Raw genomic sequence first — 6,626 nt, forward strand, 5'->3', positions numbered from 1 at the left:
TATTTGCCAAATTAATGTCTTCTTAAATAATTCCCTCAATTCATAGGAATGCCTTGTTAAAAATGCAGCAGAACAAAATCCCAGCAATAGCTAACCTGTCAACCATAAGTCCTTTCCCAGCACCTGCTTGGGGTGAGCTCCGCAGAGCACCGGGCACAGCCTCGAGACTGGGACACAGCGTAGGTGCCCCAGGACAGAGCGAATGATCACACATCTGTGCGTGTGGGTGTGATTCCAGCAGGCTCTCTGGTCACTCTCATCTGGGAGGATGAGGGGACTGAGGTCCTTCCAACAGGCCCTCACCCTTTCTCTCTGGTGCGGTGTCTGAGTTAGGTGCGAGTGGAATGAGGTGGAGTTTGTGCCTTTGGAAGCTGGTGGCTCAGAGAGAGGGAGTCAGCGTCAGGATCCAAACACGCCTGGGTTTGCTTTCCAGTTCTGGAACTTACTGGCTGTGTGACCTGGGTCAAAGGACTTGACCTTTCTGGTCTTCAGCTATAATACAATGGGGTCAGTAAATTCTTGGAAATGTTATGAAGAGCAAGCAAACAACATTACAGAACAACTTTGTAAACTGAAATTTCCATATGAACAGTAGTAATGGAAATATATCCCGGGGCGCCTGGTGGTTCAGTTTGTTGAGTGTGTGCCTTGGGCTCAGGTCGTGGTCCTGGGGTCCTGGGGTCCTGGGGTCCCCGGAATGCTGGGATGAAGCCCCATGATGGGCTACCTGCTCCACGGGAAGCCTGCCTCTCCCTCTGCCTTCCCCTCCCCCCGCTCCCCCATGCTTGCGCTCTCCCTCTCTCTCAAATAAATAAAATCTTCAAAAAAAAAAAAAGAAATATATTCAGATCATTCTTTTGTAGGATTAAATGTGTAATGAGATGATGACTTTTAACTAATTAAATGAGATTATGTATGTGAAGCCCTGGAAGGGTGTCTCGTACATAGCACTCAATGTAGGATTAACTACTGTTAATACTTCAGTGTGGCCCTCACATCTGCCGCTCCTCCAGCCAGCAGCTCTTTCCTGCCACATCCACGGGGCTCCCTCCTTCCCCTCGTCCAGGTCTTGGCTCCAACGTCACACTCACAGCCAGGATTTCCAGACACCCTAATTTACACTGCAGTCCCCACCCCTGCCCCCTCACTCCCGATCCTCTCTTTCTCCCTGTTTTTTTCCTTCACAGCATTTATCACCACTTAACATAGTAAATGCCTTACCTGGTTTTTTTTGTTTACTTGCCTAGACCAATGGGCACCAAACTTTTTCTGTAAAGGCCCAGACAGTAAATATTTTATGCTTTGCAGGCCATATGGTCCCTGTCACAACTACTCAACCCTGTTGTTATAACATTAAAGCAGCCATAGAGACTTGTGAACAAATGAGCATGGCTGTGTTCCAATAAAACTTTATTTACAAAAACAGGCAGCAGACCGAATCTGGCCTGTGGGCCATAGTTTGCCAACCCCTGGTCTAAATAATTGCATGGCGTATTGCAAATGCTTAATAATGAATTAATTAGTGAATAAATGAATGAATGGAGGAGCACAAAACATCTGGTACAGTGACTGGTACACATCTGGTACTTAATAAATGCACATTCCTTCCTATTTTATTCTTAATAAACACAACAAGATGGGCCATGATGTACGGCGTTGGAGGTATGAAGACAGTGCCCTGGGAATGTTGCGGTGGTAGAGTCTTACTCTCGGGATGAGGGAGGACTTGGAAGGTGCCTAACCTGGACTCCCCCAGAAGCAGACCTCGAGTCAAGGACGCTAGGGCAAGTAGATTATTTGGGCGGTGATCCCAGGAAGCACTGGAAGGAGGATGGGGAAGTGAGAGCAGAAAGCGCTGGAAGTGAGTACAGGGTGTGGTAATGGACTAGCAGTTTCCGGCTGTGGACAATGGGGCATCAACAGGACGACAGGGTGACTGTGGAACATGCTTCAGATTTGTCCTGTCCTCCCCACCACCACCCCTGCTTAGGAGGCTGGGTGTTTATCCTCCAGTTTTCTCTCCCCACTGGTTGAAGGTTGCTCCGAGAGGCATCACGTACCCAGTGCTTCCAGTCAGGTGGAGAGTGGCAGGTGCAGGCAGTAGGACGATCTTGGCGGGTACCTGGTGGGTGAGGGGAGAAGGGAACACGGGCGGGCGCTGAGGTGATACTTGAGCCCGCCTTGCAAGAGAAATACACGCCATCTTGTTTAGGATACTGTTTCAGGACTTTGATGCCCGTGGCTAAGCCTAATCCCAACAGGGACACTTGCTGATAGCTGTTCCAGCAGACAGAGAGTGTCTTCTGTCCCTTGCACCCAGATGGAAAACTCTGTGGGAAGGACTCTGATTGGCCCAACTTGGGTCATGTCAGCACTGAGGGGGAGGGCAGGATATTACGACTGGCAGCCCTCTGCCACCACTCAGAGGGGGGAAGGACCCATTGGAAGCCCAGGAAGAGGAGGTGTGGCGTCCCCAGCAGGGCAGGGTGCTGGGCAAAAGAAACAATAGATCCCAACCCCAGTAGGGGTGTTTTTGTTTGTTTCTTTCACTTCGGGATGACAAATAAAACTCACAGAGGAGCCCCAGTTTAATGAAACAATTGACACACCAAAATAGAACAAGCCCCATCACAGAGCTATTGACAGTTTTTGAAAACAGAAACATGAAAAATGCGTTCAGATTTTTTAAGTGTTCAGTTTATAGAGCCACATATGTAATAGGGGAGAGTAATCTAGAACCCAAATAGTTCAAGAGCCATTTGTTAGTACTCTTTAGGCTGCCTACATTCCAGGTGCTGTGGAGGGACCTCAGGAAAGTCATCTAACCTCCTGGAGCCTCGGTTTCCTTATCTGTAAAATGGAGACAGTGCTGATACACAGCTAATGGGCTTGTGGGGATTACGCAGGGCAAGGTGTGTGAGACGTGTGCCAGGATGACTGGCCCATGGCAAGTTCTCAAGGTGAACCTGATAGTGATAGTAATGACAAAATTTTTCTTCCTTCCTTCCTTTCTTCCTTCCTTCTTCCTCTCACTCCCTGCCTCTCTTCCTTTCTCTTCCTCCCTCCCTCTTTCTTCTTTCTTTCCTTTTTCTTTCTTTCTTCTTTCTTTCTCTTTCTTTCTTTCTTTCTTCCTCTCTCTCTCTCTCTCTCTCTCTTTCTTTTTCTTTCCACCATCATGGATGGTGATGGTGATGACGATGACTTTCTTTGACTGCCCTGCGGGGAACTTCCCCTGCTCAGTCACATTGTTCTTCTATGGCCACCCAGAGGCCAGGTGCAGTATTTCCACATCTCCACGGGAGTTTTTGCTCACCTCTGTCTCGCCAAGAACGTCCTCCGCCTCTCCTCCTCCTGGGCACGCTGGAGAGGTAGGAAAGGTGCCCTGGGGAGGGTGGAACAGGGTGAGCCTGCCGTGAGCCGTGGCGGGCTCACCCACGTGCAGCCTGGAGTGGGGAGGAGCCGGGGCAGGAAGAGCTGGCTGTTAGGGTGCACGCTAACTCCACCGGCAGGCCTTGCCAGTGATTTGGCCCCACGGAGCCCAGCCGGAGCTGGAGCAGGGAGGGTTTCTCCCTGGAAGCATGCCCGCAATGCTGGGGATCTGTTTCCATCTGCTCATTTTACTGCTGAGTTGTAAAGTGTTAAATGTCATTATCCTCCCCTTCCTTAAACAAGAAAAAAAGTTAACAGCCTGAGAAAAGGAGATATTTCACTTCATTTGGCATCCAGCCACCATCATCCACACAGGGTGCTCCCTTGGGGCCTGATTAGGGATGAGGAGGAGCCCTGTTCTGTTCGGCTTTCAGCTGCCAGCACCCACTCTGTGCAGGCTCTAGGCTGGGCTGCAGGCTGGGTCAGAGCTCAGCCTGCCCACTGGCAGAGTAGCCAGAGCAAAGTGACTTGTCCAAGTTCACCTTGCTCATCAGGGTCTGTTCCTTGTGCCCTGAAGGTGAACTTGATAGTGATAGTAGTAATGACAGAAAAGATTCCTCCCTCCCTTCCTTCCTTCCTTCCTTCCTTCCTTCCTTCCTTCCTTCCTTTTCTTTCTTTCCTTTTCTTCCTTCCTTCCTTCCTTCCTTCCTTCCTTCCTTCCTTCCTTTTGGATTTTACTTATGTATTTGAGAGAAAGAGAGAGATAGCGACAGAGATAGCGAGAGAGAGAGAGAGAGAGAGCACGAGCAGGGGGAGACGCAGAGAGAAGCAGACTCCCCGAGGAGCAGGGAGCCCGATGCAGGGCACGATCCCAGGACCCTGAGATCATGACCTGAGCTGAAGGCAGACGCTAACTGACTGAGCCACCCTGGCACCCCAAAAAAGAAGATTTCAACTCAATAGGGGGACACACTCTGCAGACTTAAGATCTGCTGAAAAATGGAATGATTCCCTCAATAGGTAGTGAGTTGCCTGTCTCCCAGGGGCATGTACATGGGTTAGACACTCCTTTCAGAACGCTCACGCATGAGAGGAGTTCTGATCCAAATGGAGAGGCTGGAAGAGGTGATGGCTAATGTTCTTTCCAACACTGAGATTCTAGAAACCCGTGACTGAAAAAATCTTACCTGTTTTCACGATCTTTAATGGGCTTTGCTCACGCTGGCTAAACGGAAGTTTCTAGCTGCCTGATGTTGGCTGCTAGACCCAGAGGAAGGGGTGGGCAGGCAGCACGAGTTGGGATTCATCTTCATTACTCTGATGATGGGGTCATTAAGGCTTTTACTCTGCAATGCTGCCCTAAGGAGCTCCTGCTGCTTCAGCGATATGACAGTTGTCCTCGCAGCCACCTAGTGGACAGAGGTGTTCTGCAGGGCTCAAAGATGTAATTAAGTCAATATCACCCACCCACTAGCCTCCTCCTGGGGGATTTCCACGCCTGGCCTTAGCAGTGACTTGCTGAACAGGTTGAGCCAAGGGCCAGGGGAGTGGGGAAAGGCCACTAACGCAGGATGAGTATGACTGGTGTGGAGGGGTAGGGATAGCCAGCGCTGCTGGCTAAAACATTTGCTAGCTTTCCATTGGTCTTCCGAAGTCCCCAGTGTGGCCCACAAGACCCTGCATCACCTGCTCCGCCTGGTCTAGACGGCGAGCGCCCTGAAGGCAGCGGCCTATTCTAGTCCGCACTGCAGCCCCGGAGCTTGGCACTATGCTTGGCATTGGGCCAGCCTGGTAAGTATTTGCTGAATGAATGGATGGAAAGCCTGGAGTCTTCCTGGACTTACCGGAAGTAAACCTGGCAGAAGAGGCAGTGTGGAAAGGGCAGAGAGAACTGGCAGACGAGTCTGGAGGGGTGGGGTTCAAGTGTGCATTTGTCATCAATTTGTTGCTCAATCGTGCCCAAGTCCTGCTCTCTTGCCAATCGCAGAATGGGGGAGTTGGCAGAAGGTGGCAAGGAGGTGAAGAGAAAGCCGATGCTTTCTGGTTGAGCTCGAGGTCTCCAAGGTCTTTGGGCTGCAGACCTGGCCCCAACCTTAGCCCTTGTGGACCTGGTGGTGATGGAGTCACCTGTTTGGGACTGCGGTAGCCATGTCACTGCTGTGAGTTTACTCAGTACAACAACAAACCTGGGCCTATCTTGTGTGCCAGGCTCAGTGCAGGGCCATGGGGCCGAATCATGGGGCCATAAAGACTCCAGAGCTGAGTGGGGGCAACACTCATGTTGGGATACTTATGACCCAAGGAGAGGGGAATAAATGTAATACCCTGAGAGCAATCCATGCATAAAAGAGAGTGATTAATGACAGCTGGAAGGAGTTGACAAGATTCCCTGGAGGAGGCACCTTTGAGCCAAGCACTTGGGACAGAAATTACAGGAAAAACAGTGAGCAGAGGAATAGGCTATACAAGGCACAGAGGTAAGGCAGTTTGGGCAGGGAGACCGGTACCCGGTGGGGAGGGAGCCAGGGTAGTGATGGGATAAGTGGTGATCACAGGCCTAACTTTAGACCACAAAGGACACATCTTCAAGGAAGGGCTTTGTCCCAGGAGGCAGCGCACGACAGGGCAGATCTGGTCCAAATCCTGGCCCTTCCCATATTTATCTGTGACCCTGTTCAGTGGCTCAGTGTCCTCATCTGTAAAGTGAGGACTGTAATGCCTGTTCTTCAGGGCTGGTGAGGAATTTAGTAAGCTCACATGTATGAACTGCCTTGCACATAGGAGGCAGTCCTGGAGATGGTGTTTCCTGTCTCTTTTTGGCTCTTGGCCAGTATGCAGACACCCCTGAAAGATGCTCTAGTGTGTGCATGTTGGCCGGTTTATACAGTTCGCTATGGGTGAGATTATCAGAAAGAAAGTTTACTGAAAAGGTTCAACAAGAGTAGGAAGCCATGGAGGGAGACATACACGACCTGGCAGACAGGAAAAGTGAAGAAAGCAGCAAACTGGGAAGCCTGGGGACGCAGATAAACCTTGCCAGCTTCCCAATTTTGCCAGCAAACTGCCTTGAATTGTTTGTCTGTTGGGGAAGCAGAAGAAAGAGCTGGTTTTCTGTCCTAGGGAAGGGTACAGGTCACAGTTGTGGGGGGAGAAAGATGTGGGGGGAGGAGCGGACAGGGCTGTGTGTGCTGCTGGCCCTGGAGTCAGCTGTGGGACTCCGCTGCAGTGGGGGTAAGAGGAAGGAGGGAGGGAGAGGT

Source organism: Ailuropoda melanoleuca, chromosome 2, assembly GCF_002007445.2.
Source record: "Ailuropoda melanoleuca isolate Jingjing chromosome 2, ASM200744v2, whole genome shotgun sequence".
NCBI classification, from domain to species: Eukaryota; Metazoa; Chordata; class Mammalia; order Carnivora; family Ursidae; genus Ailuropoda; species Ailuropoda melanoleuca.